The following is an 18793-nucleotide window of genomic DNA, read 5'->3' on the forward strand; positions in this document are numbered from 1 at the left end:
ACGAAATATGAAATCGATCATAAAACAAATTCCAAATTTCAAATCGGGTCTTCCACATGCCCATATTCGTAGAAGATCACGTCATTCAAAATTCGATGGCTCTATGTATTGCTGTTTTATCACAATGCGAGAAATACACATACCTTTATGCAGATTTTTCATTATTTTATTTGTTCAAATATAATGCAGGACTGTAACATTCGGTGGCAACAGTTCGAAAAGTGAAACGACATTTATAGTGATTCAACGGAAAATCGCAAAACGAAAACAATAGTTCTTCAGGGACAAAGCCCCTTTGGACTACACAAAATTATCTCTAGCCCGCGGGATTGTGTATCGGAAATTCTGAAGATATGCTCATTTAAAAATTATTTTGCGATATTGCTGTAGAATTGAATTTTATGGTTTATAAGGTGTTTCTCCCGCCTTCCTAGCGTGCCTTCGTGGTGTAGTGGCTCTGCACGCTGGGCCGATATTCCAGAGGTTCGTGGTTCGATTCCCGGCGAAGGCGTTGCTACTTTTTCATCTCTTCTGCTTCCAAAAATACCTAATGTCTCTACAGGTTTAAGTAAGAAGAACATGATAATTAATAAATAAAGTTAACACACAAAACGTTAAAAAAACTCACCTTTGGGCGTAATGTAGAATCTGAAAGCTTTTTAAAAAATATTTCTAAGTGTTTTTTTTTTTTTTAAAGATTATTTTCCAGCTATTTTTAAAGGCATTTTGAATGAATTTTGAAATCACTAAAATTCGGACATGGTTACATAAGTTACAAGAGCCGATAGTAAAATTACACCTTGATCGCATTTTCCCCGAGTGCGAAGTAGTATAAACGAATTCACCGTTTCTCTCGGACCTCAGTTAATCGTAGACTGAGCGGCGACAGTAACGAATATTCATCAGCGGCGGCAGTAACGAATATTCTGAGACGCGTCTGTGATTTGACTTTAAACGAGGTTTACGATGTCCTCCGGCAAAATCGACAGGCCTTTCCCTAATCTCGAACACTTTCATAGAAAAGTAACTATAGTGACTGTGCAGGTGAACATGCGAAAAGCTTTCATTAACCAGGGCGGCGTCTTAAAAAGGTGATAACGAAAACTAGATTTTTTGTTGAAACATTTTCATTCATGGAATGATCCTGGAGAGAACGAGATGGACGGGCAGCTGTTCAAGTGACTTGTTCTGGACTGCGCTTGACAGGCAGATGTGTTGAAAAATGATGGCAGGAAAGATGGTGTTGTGATTTTTTTGTACGAACTTGAAACAGCCGGCTTTGAAAGGTCAAGGCGCGCAAGATAACATGTCTTGTTGGTCCACGTGCCAGCCAATCTTTTGTTTTCTTTTGCTTAAAATACTATACGACTGAGAGGGGATGAAACCCTGCGAAGAAGATGCGAGCGTTTGAAATAATATATAAGGAAAAACCAGATCATTTAGAACACTGGTTCTCAACGGAAGGGGGCACCGTACCCTGGGGGGGCAGTAAGAAGATGGTGAACTTGTTTTGGGCGGCAGCGGGCGATAAGGATGTTTTAAACTCCCAAAAAGTTTATTAAATCGATTATCTGGTTTACACCAGCAATAAAACGAACTTAGGAGCTTGCTCCTAAGCAGATCAGATCAGTAACATGGTTTTCTCAGCATATAGCAGTACAAGCTGCTTTAACTGTGTCGGTTGGAGATAAGGCGATGGCAATTTTGAGAAAAGGGCGGAAAAATCGCCGCGCCGTCCAAGACGAAGCTCAATAATGTACAAAAGTACAAAAATGGGAAAGTAAACATCACTTTTCCTTCGCGGCTAGCCGTCCGAGCTGGGAGCAATTCTTCGCAGGTTCTGCTCCTAAGCACGGTGAGGTGAATTTATATTCTAGGTCAGATAACCTTGAAGAACTCGACATTACGGTTTTTCCGAATTTTGAACCGAATTTCTGCGATATTGAACCGAATGTTCAGAAACTATCTCCAAGCACAAACATCGCACTAATCTTACTTGATTTCTTTCATTGATACTTTAGTTTAGTGTATTTTTTGCTGTTTTTTAGTTATTTATTTAAGAATAAAGAATTTTTTAAATGTGAAAGAGCGTTGAAGAATTTTTATTTATTTATTAGTCCAAAGGAGCAACTTGGCCAGAAGGACTATTAATTTCGTTTTGGTATTTTGTGTCGGTTCACTTTTCAAAATGTTTCCACTAAATACCAAAGCCCTGTATTAAATAATTAATATTTAAAGAAATTAAATAATGAAGAATCTGCATGAATATACGTATATTTCTCGCATTGTGATAAAACAACGAGTACCTAGAGCCATCCTATTTTGAACAACGTAATCCTCCTGCGAATATGGGCATCTGAAAACCCAAATTTGAAATTTGATTTATTATCGATTTCATATTTTGTAAAACTTTAACGAAATTTTGATCAACAAACTCAAATATTTCAAAGCGAGCAACGGCAACACTGTACGTGGGGGGGAATTTTTTATCTCTAGGGCACGTTACTGTGTATGGGAAATCTTAAAAATATGCTCATTTAAAATTTATTTTGCAATATTGCTGTTGAATTGAATTTTATGATTTAAGTACGAAGAACATGATATTTAATTAATAAAGGTAACCGCTAGTTTAACCTTAAAATAACTGTTTACTTATTAATTAAATGATAAAATTTAGATCTCCGCTTTATTGCAGTCTATATGTTAAACATCCCTCGTGAGGTTTGACAATAAGAAAACGCGTACGACTTATAATATCCTTTTTCTTCCTTGTACGAAGTAAAAAGGAAGTATTGTAATCGCGAAAAGTTTCAGGCAGCATATTTCAACGAAAATATCCATTTTGACCGCTATCGAATACAATTTAACGATGTTTTTGCGTGATATCTGTACGTAAGGACAGAATAAAATACTCTTTTCCTTCAAAAAAAAAAAAAAAAAAAAAAAAAATTATAAAACTGCTTTAAAATTAATTATGAAGAGAATTTTTCGTGGCGTCTGTACGAACGTATATACGTACGTGCGTACGTACGTATCTCGCATAACTCAAAAACGAGTAGCCTCAGAACGTTGAAATTTTGTATATAGGACTGCTATAACATGCAGATGTGCACCTCGTATTTTGGTTGCAATCGGCCGCACCAAACGTATATAAATATATTTATATATATATCCACTCTGTTACCCGGCTCAGTGATCTCAGTTTCTTTACTCTTATATGTTTGTAAATTGTACATTTTTTGCTTTAAAAATGATTAAATTATGTTGTTTTTATCTTCCGGTTAAAGTTTTTATGCCTTTAGTAAATCTGTACGCAATATTTTTAGAATTATCAACAATTTTAAAGTTACTAATTCAGAAGTCAAACAACAAAAATCAGCGTTATATTTACAAAATTTTCATAGGACTAGTTTCGATGGTTTTACCGAACCACCATCTTCAGCTGCAAAACCGCAAATGAAAACATTTTTGTTGTTTGACTTCTGAATTAGTATTTATTCGGCGTGTTATTGTGTCTTAATTTTAAAGTTGTCTAAGTGCCGCTAAGCGTTCTTTTTATGGCGGCCATTGATGTTTACATTTGAAACAGGAGACTAGTGGATTTGTTGCTAATCTAAAGAAACTTAGTTTCGCAACAACAAAGATAACGCTTTCATTTATTATTGCCAATTAAATCATGCTTAATACTTTCTGGAATTTTTTCGAGGAAATAAGCGTTTAAGATTTACTTCGTAATTTTTAATATAGATATTTTGAGTTTTTATGTATTTTTGCCTTTTCGCGAAGTGAGAACTGAATTAATTAAATGAGAAATACTCAATCGTCTGTGAAAAACTGTTTCTTTTTTGTTTTGTTTGCTTAATTTCTTTTATACATCATTCTAGCTTTATTATAGCATTTGAATAGAACATGTGGCAACGATTAGATAATTCTATTCTTTAAATGATATAAATTTTGTGCATTATGAGTTATAATAGGAACGAAATATGTAAGTTAACTGTTATATAATTATTGGATTATATAACAGTTAAATTAGTTTCCGTTATATAATTATTATATAAGTTAACTGTTATATAATTATTAATACTGTTAAGTGAATCTAGCGCCAGAGTGTCGCTATGGTAAACAAATACTAGAGTGAATTTTAAAGAATGCATTTATTCTATTGTGGTTTATGCGCTGTCAGCGAAGTAGGTTTAATTCAATCCAATAAGTTTAAATGAAATGCTAAAAAAAAAAAGAAGTCATGTGGTGTACACATCAGATTTTTTTAGTCAATTTTAGCAGCAAGAACATTCTGGCTATATACATTAACGCCTGAGAATAAAATCATTTACGGGTCGCTTCATAGAAAGATTTCGCAATCCAAATACTGTGCAAATAGAATTACGAATTTTATTAATATGCTTCCGCTTGTCTTCCATCCTGATGCAGAGTCATGTTAAAAACGACTGTACCTGCCAACCATGTAATAGTTGTCATAAAACTTACATTTGCCCTCAGGAAAGGCTTGTATTACGCTCAGTTAGATACAATAAAAAAGACCTCTAAACGGCCGCATTAACGATATAAATCCACCTGAGTTTACTTAATATAATGTATCCCCAATTACACTCCCCAGCTTCATAAAACATACAATGGCACTTTTCGTTGGACACCTGCAATTTATGGTTTTTTTTTATCTGAGAATATTTTATTGCCGAGAAAGCCATTATGTCACTAAGTACATGCACTCAGTTACGGCTGAGGGGCAACAAGCCACAAGAACTTAGTGTCCCGAAAGTATTTTATTTGGCGTCTTAATAAACTGTTTGAAGAACTTAAGCGATATGATGTGCATAGCCGGATACTTTGAGTTTTGTAAAACAAAGAAATCTCTGAAGTTATCAGAACATATTGATGCGAATTTTTGTAGATATGTAAATAATGTTAGTGAAGTTATGCTTCAAAATGTAGTCAGAGCCGACGCTAAAGCATGTGCTGTCGCACCGGGCGGCATAATGTAGGGGCCGCTAAAATTCTCTAAATTGGGGAAGGAATCGGGCAGCGGAATTTTGGCAGGAGTCGCAGACTTCTCAAAAAGTCTTGCGCCGGCCCTGACTATAGTATCTTTTATATAATTAATAGTATTATTCACGTATTCCGCCATAAGGCACTACACGGAAAGGAGGGATGCCTTCGTGGAGGACTTTGTAAGGGAAACTGGCTCGTATTAATACGAATTAGTTCTGTTTCTGCGTTTTTTAAAATTCTTCCTGTTCCCGCGAAATCGCAGAGTACAGTACCTCTCCCACAGCTCCTCAGGAGATGTCATAATGAGACATTAAGAAGAGCTGGGCAGTTTCTTTGTGAATAAGTTATTCTTCGTTAAATGGAAGACGTGTCTTAGTTCAGGCTCCTCGTGAAATCTTTAGTTCCATTCCATTTGTAATTCCGCTACAATATTAGCTGTTATTTTCACATCTTATATTAATAAATATGAATGTTTTAGACATTATTGGAACTAAAAGGAAAAAACCCTTAACCCTTTATAAAGGTTATCAGTATCAAATTCAGAATAAAAATAAGGAAAATGTAGTTTATTGGATTTGCATAAATGAAAGAATTCAAAGCTGCAAAAGCGAAGTTAATATCAAAGAAGTCGTCATTTTAGAAGAAAGAATGTCGTTTTTGAACGAATATTTATTCTGAGAGATTTTATTATAATTCACCTTTATGCAGAATTTTGAAAGAATATTGTTTTTTACTTTAGGAAACAATCTTTTAATTCATTGCCAGAATCATTGCAGAGTTTGAACATCTCTCTCTCTCTCCTTTTAAACACAATATTATCTGCATTCATGCAAAGATCTGAGATCGTAAATATTTTTCGATTATTTCTTTTAAATTAATTTTTTTTTTTTTTTTTTTTTTTTTGCTTTCCTACTTTACGGAAGGGGCCATGGTCCACTCCGCCCCCACTATGTAACCCCTCTAGGAAGGGGGGGTAATGAAGATCGATGATTTTGCGAAAATAGGAATGGTTTTGACAACCGCGGAAACAGGAATCGTGGAAAAAGGAAGGACACACAAATTGGAAAAACCACGATAACGCCCAAGCAGCCAGCTCGTTCGTGCGATTCGAACCTCTGACCGAACTACCGGTGTTCAGGGACTTTACCGCTCAATCTTTTATATAACGTAATATGAAAACACTGAAGAGACGGAGCTTTGCCGGAAAAATAACATTACAGGGGTAAGTGTATTAACATTGACTAAATGGCTGTGTCGTTGAATTGGCGACATAACACCATGCTGGGGATAGTCGCCAAACTTGGCGACCATTTGGCGGTATTTTTGCCTAGTCCTTATATATCTACATTTGGAACTGTAATTGAAAAACTGTAATTGATCTCTATACGTAACTGTAACCATATCCAATTCTCATATGCCTTCCAGTAATTTCGAGACGTGGAAAGCAAAATAATGTAATATACGAGTGCGCTGCAGCCCATCGGTCTCATGGTTAACGCAGGTGATAGGTGACGGAGGACGGGGACGCCTGGTGTATAACGTAGGTAAACAGGCATTATGTCCCACGTCCTCCCCTATCTCGAAGCAACAACTCCCCGGAGCCCCATGAGGCTGCACTGGGAGCTCACATGGCCATACAGGGGCTAGGTGTCAAGTAGATGTTACATAGGACGTTCTTTATAAGACAAAGTAACTTAAAAAGAATATAAAGGATAGCATTAAAATACTAAAACACACATACAAGCTGAAACACATAGATACACAATAATAAACATAAAAACACACTCCTAATTACATAACATAAAGACATAAAAACACACACGAGAATACATAACATGACACATAGAATACATACGGAAACACATAGAGCACATAAATGCAAATATTGCACACATAACAGACATATGTGACATAGTAAGGTGTGCGCGAAGCAGAAGCGCTATGCGGAAATATGCTCAATACCCATAATACATAATGTACATACTTTCATTAGAGGCGTGTGTTGCATGATTTACATATGTTTCGTTGCGTACACTACATTGATCATGGTTAACGCAGTACACCAAACACAGATTGAAACAAAAATACAGTTAAAAACATCAAATCAAAATTCCCAATATTGGTACTAGAGATTCTCGGCGGCTGGGGGAGAACTATATAAAACCGGGAATAGCATCAGCTCTCTGTTCTCAGTTCAGAATCGACTACGGAATATTGATATGTCTCCGTGTGAGCTTCGCTCTTGAGATGCGCTTTGCGTAGCCTTGTGTTTAACGTTCTTAGTAGATTAAATTTAACTACTGGTTGTGCTCTGCGATACTAAGAGCTTTACAAGTATTTCTGTGGAAGGTTCCAGAAATGTAAAGTGTTCCTTTTGATTATATAAACTTTATCAAGCTATCATCGGTTCTGTGTACGTGCAATGTATTTCGAACCCGTGCGCACGCAACAATATAATGCGAGCATTGTGTGAACCTTAAAAGTTTAAGAACTTTGGATATACGTATTATATAACTGTACTATAAGTGATCTGCAAATGCTTTATTTATGCAATTTTTATATATTAATATACTAGCGGAAGTATCCGATACCAGTTTATTCAGATTGAGAGTAATCCATCTAACAACAGAGCGACCGATACCGCTGTGATCCTTTTCTAATAACGATGCAAAAAGTACGATTCATAGTCATACATTCTTCAGTCTGATGCCATATGGAATCCACTTACAAAATTTCGATAGAAAAATAAGCTAATTCTTTTTCATTATATCGGCAGCAATGGCAAGCAGATTTTAATAATGTTCGTCTTCCTAATCGAATGGTCGTAAAACCTCCTCCATCGAATATTTCACCTATATTCAGTTTAGTCGATTCAATGTGGCAAATATGGATCATAATTGATGAGAAATCAATAACGCGAACAAACAAACAGACATTCCTTTTTATATGTATAGATTTTGTCAAACTTATAAATTTTTGATTCACAAACTCTACGATTTGAAAGGGAGCAGTAGTAACACTTTATAAGTAACTTTTATAAGCGTTGGAGATAAAAGTGCTTTTATCAAATAAAGCACTTTTATCTCCAACGCGCGAGAGTGAAACGCTCAAAATTCCGTTTTGAGACTATAAGGTATTTCTCCCGTCTTCTTGGCATGCTTTCGTGGTGTGGTGGTCTGCACGCTGGGCCGGTATTCCAGAGGTCCGTGGTTCGATTCCCGGCGAAGGCGGTTACTCATTTCTCATCTCTCCGGCTTTTACAGTTAAGCTAATATCTCTACAGTGGCGCCCGAACTAAAAGGGTGGTGGATTCCTGCTTCCAAAAAATACCGGATGTCTCTACAAGAATAATAGCCTTTCTCGGCTAACGATCTTTTGGGCTAAAAAACGTATAATCCTTCGTAATTTTTGAAGTTATTCCGCGGATGCGAATTAATTTTCGAAATGCTGTTTTAAAGAATCAGAAGAAAACTTTTTTAAACAGTTTCTTAACAGTAGCGGTAAAAAACAATCTTTAGTTTCATTCAAAAGTTTCGCTAGAAATCACTTCAAGCTCTCGAGAGCAAAAGAAGAGTTGAAAATTATCTACATAAAAAAACTGTAAGAAACAGCGATTGTTTTTTTGGTTACGGCATATAAACAGTTCTCCATTTTTTATTCACCGGAAACGGTAAATTTTCACTCGTAGTATCATTATGTATGAGAGGCAGGATATTACGTTAACTTTTTCACAAAACGACGAAGAAAAAGAGCACGGGAAAAAAAAAAAAAAAAAAAAAAAAAAAAAAAAAAAAAAAAATGGGTTAAGGTCAAGTAGCAGGAAGGGCAGCTCTTCCTGTTTTCTTTATAATTTCCGAGGGCGTGTGAATGAAAATTTACACTTTTCTTCATAATAATCCTTCACACCCTTCGTATAAAAGGGCTGGGAAATCCCAGCATTTGCTTGTTAATTTAATACTAGAGTTAAAAACATCAGGGTTCTGGGTAAATTATCATTAAAAGTATATATGACGATGACGCAAACTTTTTGTATCGCGAAATCGTCATGGAATGCTTTTAAATTCCCCCCCCCCCAAATAAAGATGCAAAGGGAATATAAAAGTACATTTTCCTTTTGTGGTTTGTATTTCTATTATTGATTTTTAGTCTCGCTCTGTCGTATTTTGGAATGCTTCTTGTGCTGCTATCCGTATATGCGCAGGAACTGAGTATCCTTGTGCTTTAAGTGGTAGGCATCTTTCTTAGAGGTTTACGTGTGTAATAGTGTTGCGTGCGTACGGGTTCGTAATAGATTGAAGTCTGATAAAAAATTAATAAAATTTATTCTTATCCCAAGAAATAAAACAAAATGCTGAAATTTCCTCAGAGATATTCGTACAATATCGCAATATCTCACAGTAATTATATTTTAAACTACTAAAACTACTAAAAATTAATAGAACTCATTTCAGAAAAACATAGAAAGCTAATCCGAGCTCACCGCGAATTCGCTACGGTCAATAACAGCACTAAAACAACTGCAGTAAACAACTGAAATGAGATGTTTTAATCCGGTTTTTAAAAGCTTCATATTCGTGCACGAGAACATTCTAGCAATTTTTATTTTCTCGAGGTTTCTGGAATGCAGAAGACTACAATTACGAGATATCTATTTATTAAATGTTAAATGGGCATGCTCCTGTATTTTAACTTTTCCGGCGAAGCTTTCTCTTCAAATAAGTCTCGTGCTGCATTGCACGGGGATGTAAAACGATTTTAATTACAAATAGCTAAATAAATACAAAATCCGTAACAGTAGTTTCCGCTAAGATAGGGGTAACCAATCCTTTGGGAAGTGTACCATTATATGAAAAAAAGAAGTTGTAAGGTATTGTCTCCCTTTCTTTCTGCATGCTTTCATGGTGTAACGGTTAGCACACTCGGCGCGTATTCGAGAGGTCAAGGTTCGAGTCCCGGCGAGAGCATTGCTCATTTTCCACATCTCCTGATTAAAAAATTCTAATGACTCTATAATGGCGCCCGAACTAAAAGGAGGTGGATGTTGACTTTTCACCACCAGGATTTGGCGTCTAGGTTCCCTGATCCCCATTCGCCCTTTAAAAGTATTTCTCCCTCCTTTTTGCATGCCTTCGTGGTGTAAGGGGTTGTGACACTCGGCACGTATTCGAGAGTTCCAGGTTCGAGTCCCGGCGTGAGCACTTCTCATTTTTCACAAATAACACATTTTTTTATGTAAGTCTGAGAACATTTAAAAAAATAATAAAATAAATAAAACAAACGTACAAATTAGGTTAATAAAATTTTTAAAGCTTCTATCTGTTAGGTTATATTTAAATTAAAATGAATAATTTGAAACATTATTTCTAAATAACTCTTAATCAGACAGCACTTAATTAATGTGGTTTTTGAATATGTAATGTTTTTTCCGCCAAGTGAAGTAGTTTTTTTAGCCATATTAGGGTTAGTTCTCGAAGATGCTAACAAAATTAGGTGTTTTAGGTGCATATATCGGTTAATTTAGAACGATATTTTAATTTTGTTATGTTCATAATAGAAAACATTTGTTCACAAACATATGTTGATTCAAACATCTAACATCTGCCAGCCAAATCGTGTAAATTTGCAAAATTGCTTTTTGGTACAAATTTCAAAAGTCAGTATAATTTGGATGACTTGGCAATTGAAATGAGTTCTTTATATTTGCTTTCAAATGTAGAATGCTGCCGTAAGGTCAATCATTTCGATTTGGATTTCAGTTGGGTAACAATTACCGTCTGGCAGAGAAACTGAATTATTATATTTATTCTAATGTGTGTTACATACGATATTATTATTTTTCGAAATTTTTTTATTTTCCAATAAGTCGTCGCGTGCCGCAAGTTGGTCATCCCTGCTCTAAGATATCTGTGGTTTATTAAGAAGTTTATATGTCTCGATAGAAATAAATTTTCATGTTCTCGATTTAAAACCATTTATGACGTGAGTCAAAAATTTAAGTTTTACTACATATATCTTAGTAGTAGATATTTTCAAAAACATTACGCTTTGAAAATTGTAGACGAGAGGAGTAATAATAATTGTAGATGAGGAGTTAATGCCTTAAAGTAAATTTGTCATCAATAACTTAAAAAAGTTAAAAAATATTGAAAATTAAAAAATTTACATTCAAGGAAATTAAAAAAAAACATAATAACCTGAATGTTATATTCATATCGCATTTCAGTTTCTGAAGTAGTTTTTGGTTTCATAAATAATTTCCAAAAAATTTAAGATTCAAAAAGTAAATCATGTATTAAAAATAAAAAATTCAAAATAGCAAACCCAAACGGAACGTGAATGCGTGCTAAATATTATTCTAACACAAAGCAGCACCCCATACAGATTTTGCACTTATTTAATAAAGAAAAGATTTAAATTATTCAGATCTTGCTTCTGCACATTTTGAGTGGATCGCTTGCGCGCAAGGCCCCCAATAAATATTTCTCGCAAATGAATTGACGAGAATTTATATTTGTTCAGATAAGAAAATTGAGCAAACGAAATACGGTACAACTCGCTTATAACGAGCCCTGATGTAACAAGAACCCGGATTTAACGAGGAAATCGAAAATACAGTGTTAAGTGTACGGGAGAGTTACTCGCTTTTAACGAGCAAACTCCGAGCGAGCAATAATTTCGTGATTCATAAAATTTCTGTTGAGTTTCACTTCTCCAGTTCAGCTAATCCTTTCTTGGAAAATTTGTTTTGACATTCCGAAGCCAACTCTAAGTTAATGATGAGCCATAAATCCTGCGCATACGCGACGGCGGCCTTTTTTGTCTTGGGAAATAATCAGTATTGAAGTTTTACCACCGAATTCTACAAGTATTATCCAGTGGACCAAAGGATCATCATAAATTTTAAATCAAATTTTCGTAAACAAAACTCAAGAGGGGCAAATCACTGAGGAAGAAGAAGAAATAGACAGTAATTTGAAAATTATATATACCTGTTGACGGCAATATTATCACTTCCGAGGATCTACTCCCAAGAATATTGCAACTGAAATTCAAGCTAAAGCAGATGAGAAGAAATAACGAAAGTGACGACGATAACGGCGAACTTGAAGAATTTCAAGCTGAGACGCCCGTAACATACTCATTGCTTTTGAGTGCGCAAAAAATACTTCAAACGTTTTGCGAAACCAGGAATAAAAATGACGATGTTTTTCGGGCCATGAGTCTTCTCCGAAAGAAAATAAAATAAGAAAGGGACAATAAGGCAGTTTAAAGTAAATTTACCAACTTCTTTTTGTACTGTACACTGTACAGGGAAATAATAATAATAATAAATCTGAAAGGTTTCAGATTTTAAATTACGACCAAAGGAGCGTTTTTTAAACACTTTGTGTGTTTGTTACCTTTACTTATTAAATATCATGTTCTTCGCACTTAAACCATAAAATTCAGTTCAACAGCAATATCGCAAAATAATTTCAAAATGAGCTTATCAATTTTCCGATACACAGTCTCGCGCGCTGGAGACAGAAATGTTTTTTCTGAACAACTTTGCCATTACTCGCTTTAAAATCCTTGTGTTTGTGGAATTAATCAAAAATTCCTTAAAGTTTTACAAAATATGAAATGGATAAGAGAACAAATTCCAAATTTCAAGTTTGGGCTTTCAGATGCCCATATTCGCAGGAGGACTGCGTTATTCAGAATTGAATGGCTCTAGGTACCGTCGTTTTGTCACAATGCGAGAAACATATTTAACCCTTCTGTAGATACTTCATTTTTTTTAATTTCTTTAAATACAATACACGGCGATAATATTAAAAGGTATTTCTCCCACTTTCCTAGCGTGCCTTCGTGGTGTAGTGGTCCTGCACGCTGGGCCGGTATTTCAGAGGTCCGTGGTTCGATTCCCGGCGAAGGCGTTGCTAATTTTTCATCTTGCCTACTTCCCCCCCCCAAAAAAAATTCCTAATGACACTACAATATTTGGCGGCAACAATTTGAAAAGTGAAACAACGGTTATCGTGAATGGACGCAAAATGCCGAAACGAAATTAATAGTCCTTCTGGGCAAATTGCCCCTTTGGATTTAAACGAAAGAGAGTAACATTTTTAAATATCTTAAAATTCATTTTTTGTTTTAAATTCGTATTCTTGAGTCTATGTTTTGCTTAGGCTGAGGGCTATTTGCTATTATATTTAAACGATATCTCTCTCATCCATGTTGAACTCTTAAGCCTTTCTTTTCCACCATCCTCTATATGCTGATGCGTCATTCTCAGATTTAAGAATGTAACGAAGTGAGTAATTAGATTAAACTTTTTGGTACAAATCGCAACACACCGTACAAGGACCTCACCCCTTTCCACCAGTCACGCACACTCACCGACTGAAGAGAGCGGCGAGTTCTCCGTTCATTCTTCAAGACTTTCACATCTTTCCATTTAACGAACTATAAATAAACAATCAAAGGGGAAAAAAGAGGCACCTGTCCTCTTGCATTGTCCATTCTTTTGCGCACCTTTTTCTCAGGTAATAACAATAATAAGGTGGAACAAAAGACCTCTGTTATGACAGTTAAACGGCTTCCTGTCCACAGACATGCACTGACCGGAAGGTGGAGGATCTTCAGAATATTTTAATTGAGGGGGTGGATTGGAAAATGAGAGGAAGTACTTCTTCAAGGCAAAAGACAATCGGCCCGAGAATAATAGGGAGCGGTGGGTTTCTTTTCTGTCTCCGTTTAAAGGAGTGAATGGAATGACGTCACGGTGTTTGGTGCTGGAATTTCAAGAACTCCAAAAGCGGGTCTCTGGAACCTTTCTCAGACTACACAAACGATAGCCATCGCCTTTTTAACTCCACCCTCGCACTCTTTGTAGGACAGGGAAAGTATACTTTGTTTCAGGGGGTAAGGTAGCTGGACGTCTTTCGGAACTTTGGCCCAGTTGTTCGAAGGCTATGTATGCTTATGATTTTCCCTTCTAATGGATGTCGAATTTTGAGAATATTTTAGACGCATTGCTTGTCCTACAAGCCCCAGACGTAAGACAACAGATTTTAAAGGATCTTGTATCTTATCTTTACTTCTGGCTTCAACTACTAGCGATCTAACCAGTAATTAATCATTATACCAAAGCCCATTAAAATATTATGTAAAATTAGAGGTGTATGTCTTAAAATACATCACACCCGAAGGCGAAGATCATAATCACGAGCAAAAGTAAATGAAGATTTTTAAAGGGGCCGCAAATAAAGTTTTTTCATAAAAAAACTAGTAAAGAAGGCAGGGGCAACTTATAAAAGAACACCGGGCTTAGGATCTTGTTTAGATGACTAGAAAGGCAGAAGAAAAGGTGGTGGATTAACGATTCTTCCCCACCAGGATTTGGCGATTGGGTCCTCTAATCCCCAGTCGCCCTTTAAAAGGAAGAGTATATAAGGTCAGCTTAAAGCGCAGCCAGGTCCACCTTGCAAAACCCCTATGATCCTATGAAGTTTGCCCTATGATCCTATACGGGCTATGCTAGTACAAAAAATAGTATATAAGGTATTTTTATATAGTATATAAGGTATTTTCTCCCTCCTTCTAGCATACCTTCGTGGTGTAACGGTTAGCACACTCGGCGCGTATTCGAGAGATCCATGTTCGAGTTGCCGGCGAGGTCATTGCCAAGTCTCCCGTATTAAAAAAAAAAAAAAAAAAATTCCAAATATCTCTACACAGTAAATAAATAACGCAAAAATAAAATATCGCGAGACAATGACTCGTGAAAACGTAACTTTTTAAAGCATGTAGGATAGTATTGTAATATTTCATGTATTAGCCTTAAAGGGTAAGGGGAATTTCTTTCTGTTTATATTTGAGTTGTTAGCATTTATGGAACGTTATTTTCCGTATTTCTCTCATTTCCCCACTGTTTGCCCTTTTGTGCTTCTCACCGAGAAACTTTCATAGCGGTATTGATATTTTCAACCGTAGGGTTCACTAAATTTACAGAGAGAGAGAAAATTTTGAACTCCGTAAAGGAATTTTTTGTCTCCTTAAGATTAAAAGCACTCAGTTTGGTATGGGGATTAGCGTAGATAGTATCATATATAAGAGCTATAAGGGGTCGTTTTGGATAGGGTCATAGAAGAGTCCTTTACAGTGTAAGAATTATTTATTGACAGTATTAAGCTATACACGAACATTACATTTAACTTTAAGAATATTACACAGAGAGTCTGGTACAACCTATCAGATTAAGCACTTGGCTTTTACTGAGGTCCTTCTCTGGCTACTCACCAGAGGGCACCCTTGTTGTTACAGTTAGTCCAACAGTTTATGTTAGCAGTAGAGTTTATATTTAAGGAATGGTTACAACCTCCCCCTGTGGCTCGCCATGGTCCCGGCAAGGAGACAGAACTGGAAGATTTGGGAGCTCTTGTAATATTGTCTCTAGTCTCAGCTTTTTTGGTTTCCTGGGCAAAGGGACCACTCTTTGAAGCACTGTCCGTAACCACAAGTTCTTGATTATTTCGGAAATGCAAAGTAACTTTTGGCGGTCTGCCTCTCTTCCTGAGCGGAAGAATGGGAGAGGTGAACGAGTCTTAGAAAGGTGTTAGTGCACTCATGCCGTCTGTTACAGAACTTAAATCCCGAGTGAAGTTTTGATGCTTGCGATCAGCGTAATTGTTTCGTTGATGATCGTGATTAATCTTGTTGGTCATTGAAGTGTATTTAAAAATCTATTAAAAAGAAAGCTTACTGTGCGCTTGATAGCAGAGGAAGAGAATGCCGAGAAGAAAAAATGAAGTTCTCAGCTCCAAATGGAACAAATAATATTTCGTATTGTAGAGTGATTAGGTTGTTTGGAAGCAGAAATGAGCAATGCCCTCGCCGGGACTCGAACCTGGACTTCTCTAATACGCGCCGAGTGTGCTACCGATATACCACGAAGGCATGCATGCAGAAAGGAGGGAGAAGATATCTTATACACTCCTTATTGAGATACTAATTTTATGCCTTGTGATTGTTTAATTCTATATGTCCTTATTTCTTTTTATTTGATATGTATTTTAATTGTGTGTTTATAGTTTGTGTTTTAATGTTGTGATTGTGCTTGAGTTTGGTTTTGAGGTTGGATTCTTTATTTTGTGGTGAACTGATAGGCGACCGAAACACGATTATAACGTCTATTTTTAAACCAGGTGGATCGGGTCGTATTCCTCTCATTTGTACGTTATACACTTCCCCTTTTAAAAGGTGACTGGGGATTAGGGGATCTAGCCGCTAAATCCTGGTGGTGAAGAATCATCATCCACCACCCCTTTTTTTTAGTTCGGGCTCCAGTGTTGATTCATCAGGTTTTTTTTTTTTTTAAATTTTTTTTATGCAGAAGACGTGAAAAATGTGACGTCCTCTCGAACCTGGACCTCTGGAATACGCGCCGAGTGTGCTACCGTTACACCACAAAGACAAGCAGAAAGGAGGGAGAAAATACCTTATAGCATATACATAAATATGCTTGATTAGGCTTTCGTTTTGATCGCAAAGAATGAATCTGTTCTGGATTAATTTTCTTTATTTTCTATTAATAATCTTAGCAAGAGCTGCACATTTTTACATCGAATTAACCCTAATGATCGAAATGTTAATAAGAATTTTTTATTATTTTATTAAAAATTTTCTGTGACCATCTCCTCCCAGCGATATTTTTGTACACTTGGATTTTTAGACTTGTCTTCTGCAGATGATACTCAACGACCGAGAAAAATCCACTGCGCAGTAAGTACCACATCCTGTCTCATCACTACTACTCAACATCGAAGTTCCAGAAACGACGAGTATTTCTCAATCCTGTGGCGTAACGGGAAATATTCATCGCTTGATGAGACTGAGTGAGAAAATAAGAACAATCGCTTTAATTTATTTGCGCGACTATTAGCGTTTCAACGATGTGGACTCTCTTCTGATCCCTTTTCAAGGCTGACAGGAACTGCCAACTGGAAAGTCAATATTGCCAAATGCTTTCCTTTTTTCTGTCGTTATTATTTTAATGGCATGTCTTATAAGGAGACGACGGCATAACGAACGCGAAAATATTTACTTTTCATGCGAGGCATTTAACTCCTGCAATGTGCGTTTAGCCGTTCCCTTAATGTACTTTTTAATATCTTGATACAAAATGCACCAGAAAGCATTCATCATAGCTTATATTTATATTTATTTATCTTACAAATTTAAGTACGACTCAGAAATACAACAAAGAAGAAAAGTAAACTTGTTAATTCAACTTTATTGTATTATGAAAGATAAACAGAGTGCTTGTTTATCTCACATACGAAGACACCCGCGTGTTTAAAGGTTTCTTTCTTGACTACTTTACCGACAGCATAGAATTCTAACTATCTAACTAACTATTCTAACTTGTGTTCTGTTGCCTCCGTACGGGCTCGTAATAGACTGAATGCTGCCTGCTATGCTTTGTTAGGCATGCCCGGTCTGGGCTTACGCTTGTAAAACTAATCGAAAAAGATTACAAACTGACCAGAATGCTGTTCTGAAACAAATCATCAACTCTCCGTGGTATGTTAGAAATAGTAGAATCCACGATTAACTCAAAATTTTCCAACTCAGGATACATTATTACAACCTCACGAAAAAATTCCACAAGAGGCAATGTGGCATAAATAACTCACCAATTAAAATCTGTACGTATGCCTTTAATGATCTTTCAAACCTCAACAGTTCTCTGGCAGTCTTAAATATCTGGAATATGTAATAGTAAATTTGTACTCTCTGTAATAATTGTAATTCTTATATCTTATTATCATGTTTTGTCATTTATCTTACACCTTCATAGCACCAAAGGGCTTGACCTAACCATTTATTTCAGGCATTATTCATTAGCTCGAACGCCCCCCCCCAGGTTCTTTTAGGAGCATTTTTTAGTATACGTCCCCGATCTGGGTCTTTCATTCATTTAACTTTGATCATTTTTCAGAGTCATTAACTTATTCTCCCGCCTTCATAGCGTAGTGGTCAGCACGCTCGGCGCGTATTCGAGAGGCCCGTGGTTCGAGTCCTGGCGAAGGCGTTGCTCATTTTTCAGGATTCCTGCTTCAAAATACCTCATATCTCTACAGTAGCGACCGAACTAAAAGGGGGGTGGGTGGTGGATGATGATTCTCCACCCCGAAGATTTGGCGTTTGGGTCCCCTAATCCCTAGTCGCACTTTAAAAGAAGGAGTATATAAGGTATTTCTCCCGACTTTTTAGTATGCCTTCGTAGTGTAGTGGTCAGCACGCTCGACGCGTATTCGAGAGGCCCGTGGTTCGAGTCCCGGCGAAGGCGTTGCTCATTTTTCACGGTTCCTGCTTCAATATACCTAATGTCTCTACAAACTCTTCTCACTGATTTACTTACTCTTATATCATATAAATATTTATTTACTTTGTTTAACATGATTCTATTAACTTACAAAAAACTCTTATTCATCATCTTTTATAACTTATTATCGCTAATATCTTGTTATATATATATCATTATTCTTGATCATTATTCGAAAATAAAAATCCAGGGTGGTTATAATTAATGTGACCCTATTCAGAACCCCTCTAGAACTTGTTGTACTTAATTTTGATGAAATTTGGTATATATGTTATATGGACCACGGGGGAAACGATTTCTGCAATACAAAAAATGGTTCGACGTGGGCCCTTTTCGCAATCCTTTTAAACGACGATATTCACGCAATGAAACTAAGCTATTGCTGCCGTTCTGATAAAACAATTTTAC

The 18793-nt window shown here is 36.3% G+C and overlaps 1 protein-coding gene and 1 non-coding gene across 2 annotated transcripts in view; both read left to right on the top strand.

The window, feature by feature from the left end:
- The window catches only part of LOC118187543 (protein giant-lens-like), an 85880-nt gene that overhangs the window by 19875 nt on the left and 47212 nt on the right, over positions 1–18793 (top strand). The window lies entirely within an intron of this gene.
- On the top strand, positions 18277–18349 carry TRNAT-CGU (transfer RNA threonine (anticodon CGU)). Its single transcript has one exon. It is a non-coding gene; the product is annotated as a tRNA-Thr (tRNA).

The sequence above is a fragment of the Stegodyphus dumicola genome, chromosome 6 (assembly GCF_044657685.1).
Source record: "Stegodyphus dumicola isolate Sdum_Otavi_A_Nest chromosome 6, ASM4465768v1".
Classification (NCBI taxonomy): domain Eukaryota; kingdom Metazoa; phylum Arthropoda; class Arachnida; order Araneae; family Eresidae; genus Stegodyphus; species Stegodyphus dumicola.